The following is a 13586-nucleotide window of genomic DNA, read 5'->3' as shown; positions in this document are numbered from 1 at the left end:
TCAGGTAGAAGTTGGTGAAACTCAACTTTAAACAACAAATTTTGATCCAGGATGTTTTGGCTCTTCAAAATTGTGAACTAGGCAACTGATCGTTATTGAAGACGTGTTGTCTGCATCCTTACAGTTGAGTTGCATGCACACTAATGTTACATAAAAAGGTAAAAGGTCGAGAAGAAGAAGTCGCTACCCTCCCATCAGTGAGATCGGGTTTCCCTGAACAGGCCCAAGAGGTCAGACATCGCCTCACTTTGTGGATGTGCTGTGAGTGAATCCTTAGAGAGCAAGCAGACAGCATCTCTTCTTCTGCTGCACTAAATCACACCTGAACTGCAGCTGCAGAAAAATGTGCGAAATATCCAAACTGAAAGAGCTGAAACAGCAAAATGCAAAAACACTATTTTTCCTTCTGCACATAGAGCATTCATGTGTCTTCGTTTCTCCCTCTCCAAATATTTGTATTGGAGTTTATTTAATATCGAATCTTTTCTCAAACCTTCTGTTGCTTTTTTGCCTCATAAAGCACGTTGGCTTGTCTTTTTTTATTAAATCTCTGCATCTTTACTTCTGCGACGTGTCTGCGTTTGTCGTTTTCCCACAGGCTTTTTCCTCTGATCCTTATAGTGGTTTAGGATTGAAGGGGCCCCTAAAATTGCAACCAACACCCCGTTTTGCCGCCGTGTTGGAACTATGTCCGAACCACCTTGTTCTTCACAGATTTGCTGAATTTTTTGCTGACCTGCCCTTTTTGGACCCACAAGCCTCAGCTGCCTTCGTTTTGGAAAAGAAGCCAATGTTCCAAAACAAAGTGAAACGTGATGGTAATTTTGGGATTCTGGGGGACGAGCGGTTGACTCGCTTCAGGCTTTACAGGTAGCGGTGGAGGATGGATGGGGGATGATCCCGGTCTCTGGAGTCAGAGCGCGATGTTTACATAAAACAGGATGTATGACAAAATCGGAACAGTCCTGTTCATTTTTTTTCCTTGACGGAAAACCCACCTTTACACTAACCGGTGAGACTCTCCAAAACATCTCGCCGCTGATATGTGTCAACAAGCTGCCAGTCTGTTGGCCAACACTCACTGCTGCCTTCATCCCTTCTACTTCTTCTCCTCCTTCTTCTTCTCCTCCTCCACCCAGAGGAAGATGCTGCAAGTGGTGAAAAGACTTTCTCAATGAGTAACTGCCAACTGCCACGGAGCACGCACACTGCACGGGTATTTATAACCTGAAGCTGGACGGAGAATCAGATGAAATAAAGAGAAGAGTAAATTGTGTTGTTGTGCTGAGCAGCAGGCAGATGGGCTCAGAGATTAGATCTGACCTCAGATCAGAGCCACCGCTGTTATTTAAGCTGCGGTGGGCCGCGGCTACAAGCTGGTGTAACAGCCAGACCTGCAGTGAGGAGGGGGTGAGGTAACTGCAGGAGCTGATAGGAGCCGAGGATGCCGGGAACCACAGACACCCCGCGACTCTGCCTGCTCCTCCCCCGCGACGTGGACGGCCACAGGAAGCATGTGGGCCCTACAGGAGCTGAACAACAGTGTAACACACTTCCTCTTTTCAGTGGTGACACACACACAAGCACACACACACACACACACACACACCATGGTGCTCTCCATGACAAATTACATAAGCAACACTTCATAATAAACTCTGAACCTCGGTTTTTTTTCTTTTCCCCACTTTTAACCTCCTGCCTTTAAGAGCAAACTGCATGTATGTTCCAGTTTCACCTAAAACTGAACACCGAGGAGCAGAAGAATATGATAAAAACCACAGAAAGTGGTTCCTATCACTGAAGTTCTTTTCCAGTTTTTATTTATGGAATTCAGAATTTACATTAAAAACTCCCAGAGGAAAAAAAAGCACATCCTCCGTTCCAGCCGACTGTCAACACAACAAATTCTCTTTAGTTCGAGAAAAAGAAACCAAAAGTAAAGAAATGTAAACAGAAAAGAAAAGAAAAACAAAGTGTGTTTGATGTAACAAGGAATAATGGGTTACAATGCACCCAATAGCTCTCAAGCCAAATTTCAGTACATATATTTTACACTTCCATTTGACTGCAGAGCTCAGACTTACTTTCCATACAGTCCAGAAGGGAGTCACAGTTATAAATAAATGAATAAATAAGATATTTATAACACATCAGATCCAGTGCGAAACTGTAGGGATGAATTTTTTCATTTTCACGCCCATCGTTAATAACATGAACCTGATCCGCTGGTGCCGTGACCTCTGCCCTTTACACTCATATCTGTTTCCTCATTGTTTCTGCTAAGCTCAACATTACTTCAACAAAGGTTCAATACTAAGTGCAGTTTTTCTCAGTGACTCACCGAGTGAAACAAAGAAGAAGAAAACAGAACAAAACTTGCAGAAACTGCAGATTCTGAACTTGCAGAAGTCTTCAGAAATCCATTTTAAATTCTCTTTAATTGTTTGCTGGAAAGAAAGTTTATATTTATCGTGTATTTTCTATTAAAAAGGCCTCAAAATGCAACTTTTTTTAATACAGTAGAACAAGTTTGGTGTCATCAAGTCAAGTCAAGTGGCTTTATTGTCATTGCAACCATGTGCAGAGGTACAGTACACAGTGAAACGAGACAGCGCTCCTCCAAGGCCACGCTGCTACATACGACATATAACAGACCATCAGCACAGGAATACACAAAGTGCAATGTGTAAAAATTGCAAAAAACCAAAACAAAGACAGTGCAACACCAAAAAGAACAGAATGATACAGACACACAACAGTGCAATAGAAAAGTGCAACAATGACAGTAGGTTGTGCAACAGACTGAGCATTGTGCAAAAAATGCATTGGTGGGATGCACAGGATCCTCGACAATTTTGTTGTGTTTAAAAATGCATAAAGTGTAAATGATCTCAGGACGTCTGGCTGCTGCAGGCACGCAGGAAAACTGAACGCGCTAACAGTGTAGTTAATGCGAGAGCTCAGATGACTACAAACAGGCGCCACCATCAGGGCCTGAATAAACTGATGTAGAAGTGACCAACTTCACAATAGACAAATATGTCTTGGTATGAAAAATTAAGTTGTTTCCACCACTGTGACAGCTCATGTCTCCTTTTTAACAACACACCGATTTAAATTGTTGGGGGCTGCCGACACGGGCAAGCCGGGCTTCAGCTCACGTGGAGACACCGAACTGGACCTCTTGACCATGTTTGTGCTGTTTGTGCTTTCTGGAGCATTTTAACATGATTATCTGATCAATACTCTCGCTGCTGTGTGGTTAAAAAATGTTTTCTCCAGTCTTTTTAACGAGTGAAACTCAAAGGCTGTAATCAGCAGATGTTTGTGTCTTGGCAAGAGAAAAAACAAGAAAAAGGCAGGAAAAATTCAAGGCACCACACAAAAACAAGCTTTAGGAAAACACCCCTACATATGCACAAGAGGGAAATTAATGGGAACACAGCTGTGGGAAATGAGGCACAGGTGAACAGAATCTAGGTAAATTTAAAATAAATACAAAGGACTACCAAAGAGACAGAGACTTTTCAAGATCAGAAGCATCTTGGGGAGGCTTAGTAAACTGAAACACAAACCAACGCTCAAGATGTGAATACAAAAGTAACCAGAACCAAAAGCTAAAACACAAAAGACGACCTAAAAGGAGTAATATTAATGTGCACCCACACGGGTACAGCTTACTAACCCAACTAACCAAAAGCAATTAGACAGACTTAGCGCTTCACTCCAGAATATTATTTCTTCTGGCTCCAAAAAGAAAAAGAAAGACAGAACATGTTCACGTTCAGATCGTCTCTTCGTGACCTGACAGCAGACAGAGTAAACTTGGCCGTCACATTTTCCCCAGAAACTGTCCCAACCCTGCGTCTATTTGCAACCCTGTTTATACTGAACACACTACAGAATGATCAAAAGGACATTAGAAATGTGCAAAGTGAGCTTTTTTGTCACTACGTTGTGTAAGAGTACACAGCCGACTGGGTTGTAGTTTGTTTTGTACTTTAATTACAGAAAGACGAGCGACGCGAGTTATGTCTCTCTGACTCTCACACATCTAATGAATAGAGCGTATGGCCCAAGTCTTCAGGAGTGCTTTGGTGTTTTTATTATAGAGGCTCGTGCATTTGATTAGCCTGTTGCTCACAGTACCAATCAGCAGGCAAGTGTTTCTCTGTGCTAAACTCTCTTTATGTGAAAGTCCGTAACCTGTCCCTGACCTTCCTGTGTCAGAGAAGGATAATACGGATGAAGGAGTAAATGACGCAGTGTCAGGAGACCATAAGAGTCATCAGATTGGCTGATCTCTCACATGTGTATTGATCGTCAGGACTGGGTGACTCATAATAATGTTAATTATATAAACGTGTGGCTGTAATCTGATGTTGTTTAAGCAACATTTAGTGGGTTTATCTTTGTCTTTTATCGCTGTAATTTAGTGGATATTTTACCGTCCTGGCTTTTAATGAAAAGTTTGGACTTAAAGACAAACAGCAGGGCATCTGGACGTCCGACACAAAAGTTTTTAATTGACCTTTTTTCTTGAGGAGAAAGTTTCCAGACGGTTCTGAGAGAGGCATCATTCATCTCAGGGCCTCGTCCGTCTCCTGCTTTAAGTCTTTGTTTGACAAGGCGACCGCGTCCGTCTGTGTTTGTCCGTCCGGTAAACACAGGCCTTTGTTTTCCTGCTGCGGACACTTAAGTTAAGAAGAGGTTTGCCCCGCTCTTGGACTTCGGGGAAGTTATTTTCTGGTTTGTTTTGGAGGGCTTGTAAATAGTTGGTGATTTGTGGCAGGCTGGGCCGTCAGCTCCTCGTCGGGAGTGGAGAGTTTTTCCCAGCTGTCTCCATCTGTCCCTCTGTCACTCTCTCCTCTTTCACATCAAAACAACATCACTCCTCTGCTGTGTGTAAAGCCGCTGCAGTGAGGCGCCGAGGCCCCGACCGCAGGCCTGAGCAGCTCTCCGACGTATAGGCGCATATGGGTGCTGTAGAGACATGAAGCAGTTTGGTGGCAGTGTTAGCAAAGTTCGATCCAGATGATTTCCTCTCAGCGCTGGGAAATTACAACCGTGTGGCTTCGTTGTACCAAGCAAAACTTGAGGCTTTCCAAACTCAATGCTGCTTTGACAAAACTATAATAAGATGCGAATGGATCACGAAGGGCAGATTCAAGATCATTTTGCTACTCGTAAATCTTTAACTGGCTCTTCATCTGACCATTGTCCATCTCCTCTTCTCTCAGTTGTGTAACAGCATCAACTTTCAAGAAGCTCTTCAGATTCCAGCCTCTTCTCAATATCTCAAGAGTCTTCTTCCTTCCCCTCTGCCTCCCACAGCCCCGAACTCTCAGCTATTGTTACCTTCAGGCCCTGAGTTGGTACTGTTCATGCTACAGTATAACAAACAGCAGATCACACATGCATGAGGCAATTTTGGAGAAACTGCACCGTGTGTCTTTCTGGTGTTCTTAACATTGTTTCTCCAGCTCAGATGACGCTTGTTCAGAAGAAACTGGGTTGTTGCTCGTTGTGTATTTTAACTATGCTGTTTGTGTTTTTAACATTTCACTCTGAGACATCGATCGGAGAAGTTTCAATACGTCCTTTCAGCTCTCGCACATCCCGGGAGGACAATCTGTGGCACAACTCTCCAGTAATGTTTTGGCTGATAACATTAAGTAGAATTGCACCATCAATCTAAAAACACATGTAATTATTTGGGTTTCTTTCAAAACGTCCTTGGCCGTCACATTTAACCCCCGAAACTGTCCTAACCCTGCGTTTATTTAATCCTGTTTGCACTGGACACACTACAGAATCATCAAAAGGACATTAGAAACGTGCAAAGTGAAGTTTTATTGTCACTATATTGTGTAAGAGTACACAGCTGATGAGAGTGTTATTGAAACTGGGTTGTAGTTTGTTGTTTAATTTAATTACAGAAAGATGAGTTCTCAAGGACCGGTGTCCTGCAGGTTTAAGATGTGTCCTTGATCCAACACAGCTGATTTAAATGGCTAAATGACCTCCTCAACATGTGTTGAAGTTCTCCAAAGGCCTGGTAATGAATTAATCATTGGATTCAGGTGTGTTGATCCAGAGCGACATCTAAAACCTGCAGGACACCGGCCCTCGAGGCCTGGACATCCCAAGCCCTGAGCTACAGTGAGAGAGCTCACAAACCAGTGGATGACATCAGGAGGCATGGCTACATTCATCTTATATCCAATCTGTCAGTGCATCACTGTGGTGTAGTGGGCATCACATCTGCTTTGCATGCAGGAGGTCCTGGGTTCAGTCCCGAATACAAGCAAGCTGCTTATTTATGAGCAACTCTGTTTCAACTGGATAAACGTGCTGTGATCCTAAAGTACAACGCACTCCTTTCATTTCCTTTTGCACTCAAATGGTGGGGCTGTTCATAGAGGAGCTGTGTGTGTGTGTGTGTGTGTGTGTGTGTGTTTCATAGGAAATCTGGCGTCTTGTTCTGGTTGTTTATTGTCTCTGAACATTAGCAGGGTCGCGTCAGGAGCTGGAAGCGGAGAATGAAGACGAGCTGCCAGCTGATACAGTGAAGAATCCACTGAATAAATAAGAAGGAAAACAGTTTCAGGCAGAACTGGAGAGCCACTGGTTTAACTTGGGAGAGAGAACAGAGGGGTTCAGGTCGTGGGCAGCACAGAGCTCTGAACCCAGACCTGCAGCGGCGGCGCCAATGTTTGACACATCGGGATAATTGTGGTGTTGTGAATATTTCTGTCTCCCATGTTCCTCGGAGTCCGGTGTCAGCATGTGGGCAGCGATCTTTGGCACTGGCACCCCAACGAGAGCTGGCATTTCCTGAAAACGCTCCCCCAGCAGAGAGCCGCTCACCCATGGTCCAGTTTCACAATGAGACGCATGTGCACCACAGACACACAGCAGACACAAACTGACACGCAGTGACGGTTCAGCGTTACAGGAACAATCTGATGCTTTAAAGGTTTTCGTGCATGTCTGAAAAAGTTCCCTGCTATTATTTCATTATACCTAATAATCAGTCTGTTCAGTCCAGTCCACTCCTTCTGCAGTTTATATATTTATATTTATCCGTCAGCTGAGGACACACTGTGTTTCCTAATGGCCAATGTTAAACTTTGAGTGGACAGATTTCCTCCTCCGTGATCTGCAGCCATCAGCAAGGCAGATCTAGAGGCCAGCAGAAGAGAAGGGACGGGTCATATCAGCACCACGCTGAAGACAAACAACCCCGCGGTGAGGAATGTGATGTGGGGGAGCACGTCTGAGCAGCCTCCCCTCCGGACGCTGACATGAAGCCAATGGCAGTCATTCATCCCCAGCAGCAGCAGCAGAGTGAGGAGAAACAGTTGTAGAAGCTCTGACCCCAAACAGCCCTGTCCCACCGGCAAAAACCTCTATCGCAGATGAAGTCATGGTCCCAAAGGAACATATTGTCCCCATAAGAGCTTTCAAAACTGCTGACTGCAGCAGTCTTCCATCTAAATATAGATAAATAAGGGCTGTTTCCACCTGTTAGGGCTGTTTACCTTTCCATTTCCACGTTTTCCACCAACGTGTGAAATCAGCTCTGCAAAAAAATACTCCAAACAGTTCCTGCTCTGGGCTTCACGTTTTGTAAAGTGGTTTTTCTTTGTAACATGAAGCTACGAGCAAAAAACAAAAACACAAGAACTCAAAGTGAATGCACGCTGACCCCAACCGAGCAGCCACAGCAGGTGAGGAAAGCTGAGATAAGCAGATTTTTAACCAACAGAAAAAAGTGTTGTACTGTTTTACAGAATTATGTTTCCGGGAAATCCTCTCTGGGATGATTTTAGCTAACTTTGAATTATTCATTGTGGAAATACAGTTGATATAGTTTTTCTTTTTTAAACAAATTCACCTCTGTTTGGTTAAAGTGATAAAATCGATGTAACTGGACCAAACTCACTCATCTTCATTTCTTTTTTCCTTATATGTCAGTAATAATACACAAAACGACACCTTATACCAGCTTAGCTGCTAATTTTCCCCCTCAGTCCATGGACAGCTACATGCCACATTAAATAAGATGTGAACCCCCCCAAAACAAACCCACTGGGTATGTGTAATACCTGAATAGTGTAGGATGCAAATGTAACCTAAAAATTCTCCAGACCCACTCCCATTCACAAAACACACAATTCCAAAAGTGTTGGAACACTTTTAGAATATCACATTACTAAGAACTGAACATTCATGTTTGCATTTCACACAATGCAAATCATTTCTAACACAATGCAACGATTTGCAAATGAGATACAGGTTCAGGGTCACCGATCTGCCAAAACAAAACCTATTTATGGATGTGTCATCATCCACAGTAAGCTATCTGAAAAATCAGAGAAATCTGTGTGCATTATGGAACTGCCAGCATGCACATCTGGAAATGCACCGGGTGAAAGGTGTTTACAGGTTTTAGAGCAACATGCTCCATCCAGATGACATCTTTTTTAGAGGAGGCCTTTCTAGTTTCAGCAGCACGATGCTAAATCACACCGCATCTCTTCCAGCAGCATGGCTTCATATTAGAGAGTCCAGAATTGCAACCAGTCACCGGTTTTCATGGCCCCAAATGTAATAAAAACAACATAATCATAAATACGATGCTTATGATTCAAATGTCTTGCTCACGGTCCTTTGCGAACAATGACTAGCATGGACATCACGAAACGGCGAGTTTTGTCCTTCGTGATGCTCTGCCACGCCTTAACTGCAGCTGTCACTGTCACTGTAGCGAGCAAAAAAACCCAAAACGTTCAAGCAGGTGGTGATTGGGGGTTTTATTCATTTCTGTATTTTCCACAGATAAGCAGAGAGCAGAGCTCATCTGTCTTCTGACACAGAATCAATAAATCCCTGTGCTACTGGAGACCCTGCATTCCCATGGATCCAGATTACAGCTGATGAAATATGCTTCGTTTATACAGCGACCCATGCTGTTTCTTCTGATCATTATGCTGGTCCCGGCTGATTTCAGTAGTTTAGAGAATGTTGTTGCAAAGTTATCCTGTCTTTATTGTCCTGCCAATCTGTTCAGTCCCAGTGAAGCCTGCCATCCGAGTCCGCCTAGCTACAGCTAGCTAGTTTCCTGTCTTTTATAAATTTTTACTGTTCCTCCTCCTTCTTGATCTATTTTGATGGAACACCATACCTACCCGAGACCTCCTCACCACCTCTGTTCACCTACATATCAACAGAAGTCAGCTTTGATCTCCACCCTCTCCCCCCTGTGGACACACTCTACCACTTCATTCAAACTTCCTTCAATTCAACTTTATTTACACAGCGCCAAATCACAACAACAGTGGCCTCAAAGCACTTTATACTGTAAGGTAGACCCCACAATAATACATACAGAGAAAAACCCAACAATCGTATGACCCCCTATGAACAAGCACTTTGGCGACAGTGGGAAGGAAAAACTCGCTTTTAACAGGAAGAAACCTCCAGCAGAACCAGGCTCAGGAAGGGGCGGGGCCATCTGCTGCGACCGGTTGGGATAAGAAACGTAAGAGGGGATAAAAGACATGCTGTGGAAATCCATCATTCCAGCCGGCTCTCTTCTTCTATAAGTACTCGTCCTGCATTTAGAGCACCAACTCTGACCTCCGATCTGCAGCCCTTCCTTCTCTCTCACTGCCTCTGAACACATCAGAACAGTAGGACAGTTTCCGCTGGCAACCTTTTTGCCAACACTGCAGGAGGCGGTCATCGTTAACCCGGCCGCCGATGATCAAGAATGGAAATCTCCTTCTTGATGATCCACTTGTTTGATTTGGCAAATATTTTTTGCTGGATTGTGATGCAATCCGCTCCCTTAGTCTGGGTTTGGGATCAGCACTACAAGTTCACTTCCTGGTGGCCTCCTGTGGTTGTGTTCTACTGATGAAGAAATACAGGAACAATATCCTATCCTACACCTCCTACATCTATATCCTACACCTGTCTATCAAATTGCGTTTGAGTTACTCGGCTAATGATGTTTTATTGCCTGGAAACTGAAGCCAGTAGAAAATTAAGAGACTGTAAAATTCCACAACAGTTCAGGATGTATTTTTTCACGATTTCAACAAAATGTTTGAGCTCCTTGTTGCAGAGGATGAGACAGTCTGGCTTTTGTGACAGCGGGTGGGTCAGCTAAGTCTCCTCAGAGCTTTGGCTCTTGTAGAAGTACAGGATGCAGTGACCTGGAGAGACCTTGACTGTGTGTTACTGCTGCACATCAGAAAGTGTTAAGATGATATGAAGGAGGAACTCAGAGGTGTTTGTCTGACAGGAAAGATGATGACAGCGTTTTTAACCTTTAACCTTTAACATTTTTCAGACTAAAACATTTATTTATTTGTGTTTTTTTAATGCCAGAGAAAAATTGCCTTTCTGAAACCAGATGAAAAAACTTGAAATGGAAAGCCTGGGGTGATGTCCAGCAGCGAGCTGGGTTTTCCTCCCCGCAGCGTTGCGACAGATGTTGCGGGCGCTCTTTCGAGGGACGTTTTTGACATTTTCTCAAAGGGACAGATGGCTATGTGCTGTTTGATGTTGCACAACATATCAGACTTTTCAGTAACAGTGGCAGAAGTGGATACTGGGTAATGAGTCTTTGACAGCGACGGGCGTGTCCTGGCATATCACAGGAACACAGAGCTGAGTGGATTGACTCATACTGGCTTACATCAGAACACACACACTTCTTGATTTACATGTATCAACACTATACAGAATAACTCCCTCATATCAACCCCGATCCCCAAAAACTCATCTTTAAAAGCAAGAAAGTGAAACATTGAAACCTTTCTGGTTTTAAGAAGGATTCCCAGTGACGGTGGTACAACCCTGCAACTACACAGGACTCTCAGTCTGTCACCACCTGCTCTGATTAAAGTCAAACAGAGGGCAGTGACCAATGTCACTGTCAATTAATACTGCTTAAAATTATGTGTGCAGTGAATTTCACAGCATAAATGCAAAGCGTTGGTAAACGCCAGCTTCCCGTACGCTGTATGAGCCAAATTGTGGTTTATTCATAGAAGCTTCTTGCTTGTGAGCACTGTGTGTTCAGGTGTGTGACCATTTATTACAATGTTGAATCTGCTGTAGGCTGAAACACACACAGATATGAACATTTCCTGAATACAGGACTGAGTGCTTTGTAGGAAACAGTGAACCAGAACCAGAACTTCTTGATGGAAGAGCTGCCCAGTTAGCAATTCCAAAATGGTTCCAGTTCATTTCCAAGCAGAGATACAGCAGTTCTGGTATTTTCTGGTTGGTTACAGGAAAGGGTAATATTTGTTTTTGGTGTAAATGGTCAAAATTGATGGTTTGGGGAAACCTAACCAGTGCTTCCCTGCATTAAACAATATTAAAACAGGTGTTTTGGAGCAAACCTACCCGATCAGGTCGAGGAAACCGTCCCATGTGTGACAGATCCTTCGGTTTACAGCCAGAGAAACTTTTCTTTCTGTCAGAAAAAAGTAAAGATGAATGCATGAATTGTGATTAAGTAATAGATGTAGCAAAATGTACATGTGTGGTTAATATTTCCTGGAACGTTCATTCCTGGAGAGGACAAATTGTTACATCTGCATGTTGTTGTGTGTCTGTCTGTGGAAGGTAGTGGGTGGGTGTGGGCGTAGAAAAAGGGGAAACTTACGGGAAGGAAGGAGGAAGGAGAGGAGGAAGTGTGAGTGACGGGAAAGTGAGGCTGCTGGTACCAAAATACGGCGAAGGCCGAAGGAACAGGGCGAACCACAGCAGGACAGTTGCACACACCTCTGCATCTTCCCACATCCTCCGTCTGTCAACCACCGCGTTCTTCTTCCTTTGACCTCCGATTTAAAGGTGCTCGACATTCTACGTCAGTCGGTCTGAAACCAGATTACTCTGATTTATCATTTCGTATCTGTTTCTGTATAAAAATAAAATCACTTTTCAGGAAATCTTTGGAGTTGGCTGGTTTAGTGAACCAAACATTTTCATTGCGATTGTGTACGTAAAAATGTGATTTTGGAGAATGTGTGTGGTTTTTGTTTAACATCACATGTTCATGGACCAAATAAAGCCACACGGTTCACATGTCTGTGCTATAATTAAACCCACAGTGACTGATGCTCCAGACATTAGAACTCACAAATTTATTGCTTCTTTAAGCAATCAGCAGATTTCCACTGTGCCAACATAATAAGAAAAGTTTTTTCTTTCTTGAAAGCGATCGGTGATTAATGGCTCCATTAGTCACATAACTACAGTGTAAATACAATGCGGCTTTGCTAATAATCAAAGTAATAGCCAAGAATATGCCAACACGCCAGATAACAAAGAAAACACGTTTTATTGTTCCATAAGCTGATGTAATTAGATAAATAACATTACACATGAGCTGTATCGTGTGTGTGTGTGTGTGTGTGTGTGTGTGTGTGTGTGTGTGTGTGTGTGTGTGTGTGAAACAATGAATCAAATAATAATAATAATAATGGATTGCATTTACATAGCACTTTACAATTCTCTCACATTCACACACTGGTGGAGGCTACGGTTGTAGCCACAGCTGCCCTGGGGCAGACTGACAGTATTAAAATATTAAAAAGACTGTCACCAGTACAAACAGTTGATTGGGTCAGATGATTATCAACATCTTATTTGAGGTTTTTTTGTGATGTAGAACTTTATGGGTAAACTTTTTTTTGTCCTTTGTATTTAAATGGTTGGTTGACCTAAATTACTGTTAAATCCACATTAAGTTGAAGAGATACTCAAACTCTCAACCACGTTTTTCCTCTTTAACCAACTCTGATGACAGATTTGCCAAATTTCATTTCATCTCCTAACCAAAGCTGGCACCAGTGAAATGTTCCAGTTGTTTTAGCTGATTATTGATAGTTTAGCTGCCAGTTTTTTATTATTAATCATTACTGAAGCTGAGTCAGGTAGGGCAGCTGCTTATTCTAAATGTAATTCTGTTTACATAGGCCTAGTTCACCACAATCTTTACAACATTTGTAAAGATTGTACAATACTAAAGACCTAAAGACCAAACAATCGTAGGAGCAGGCATTTAGCAACAGTGGGGAGGAAGAACTTCCTTCTATGAAGATGAGATGTTCAGAAAAACCAAGCTCAAGGAAGAGGGTCACGGTTTAGGTTGAAGGGACAAGGGAGCATAAATCTTAAATCCCTAAAATTTGTTTCCCAGTGTGGATTCAAGATAAAAAAGGAGACATCAAGATCATCGCTGTGGTTCACGCATGTGTTTTAATCACAGCTCTGTACCACTGAGGAGTCTGGCTCTGACACACACTAGTTAGCTCAGGAGGGGGAAAAAAGCACAAGTAAAATCCGGACTATCAGCAGACTGGTGCCATAAAAACACTCAGCATTCCTCATGTGTCAACTTTTAATTAAATTGATTTCTACATCCCAGAAACATCCCCCCAGGATCTGGAACCAGCTCGGTGTTTCTGCTGGTTCTGGCTCCAAGTGATAATTGTTGAATGGCAGAAATCCCAGATGGGCCCTGAACTTCAGCAGACCTGTTGAGATGATGA

This window comes from Mchenga conophoros, linkage group LG1, assembly GCF_057382185.1.
Source record: "Mchenga conophoros isolate Kocher_MC1m ecotype Shallow Benthic linkage group LG1, M_conophoros_male_GT1.1, whole genome shotgun sequence".
Taxonomy (NCBI): Eukaryota; Metazoa; Chordata; class Actinopteri; order Cichliformes; family Cichlidae; genus Mchenga; species Mchenga conophoros.
Note: the sequence above shows the minus strand (reverse complement) of the source record.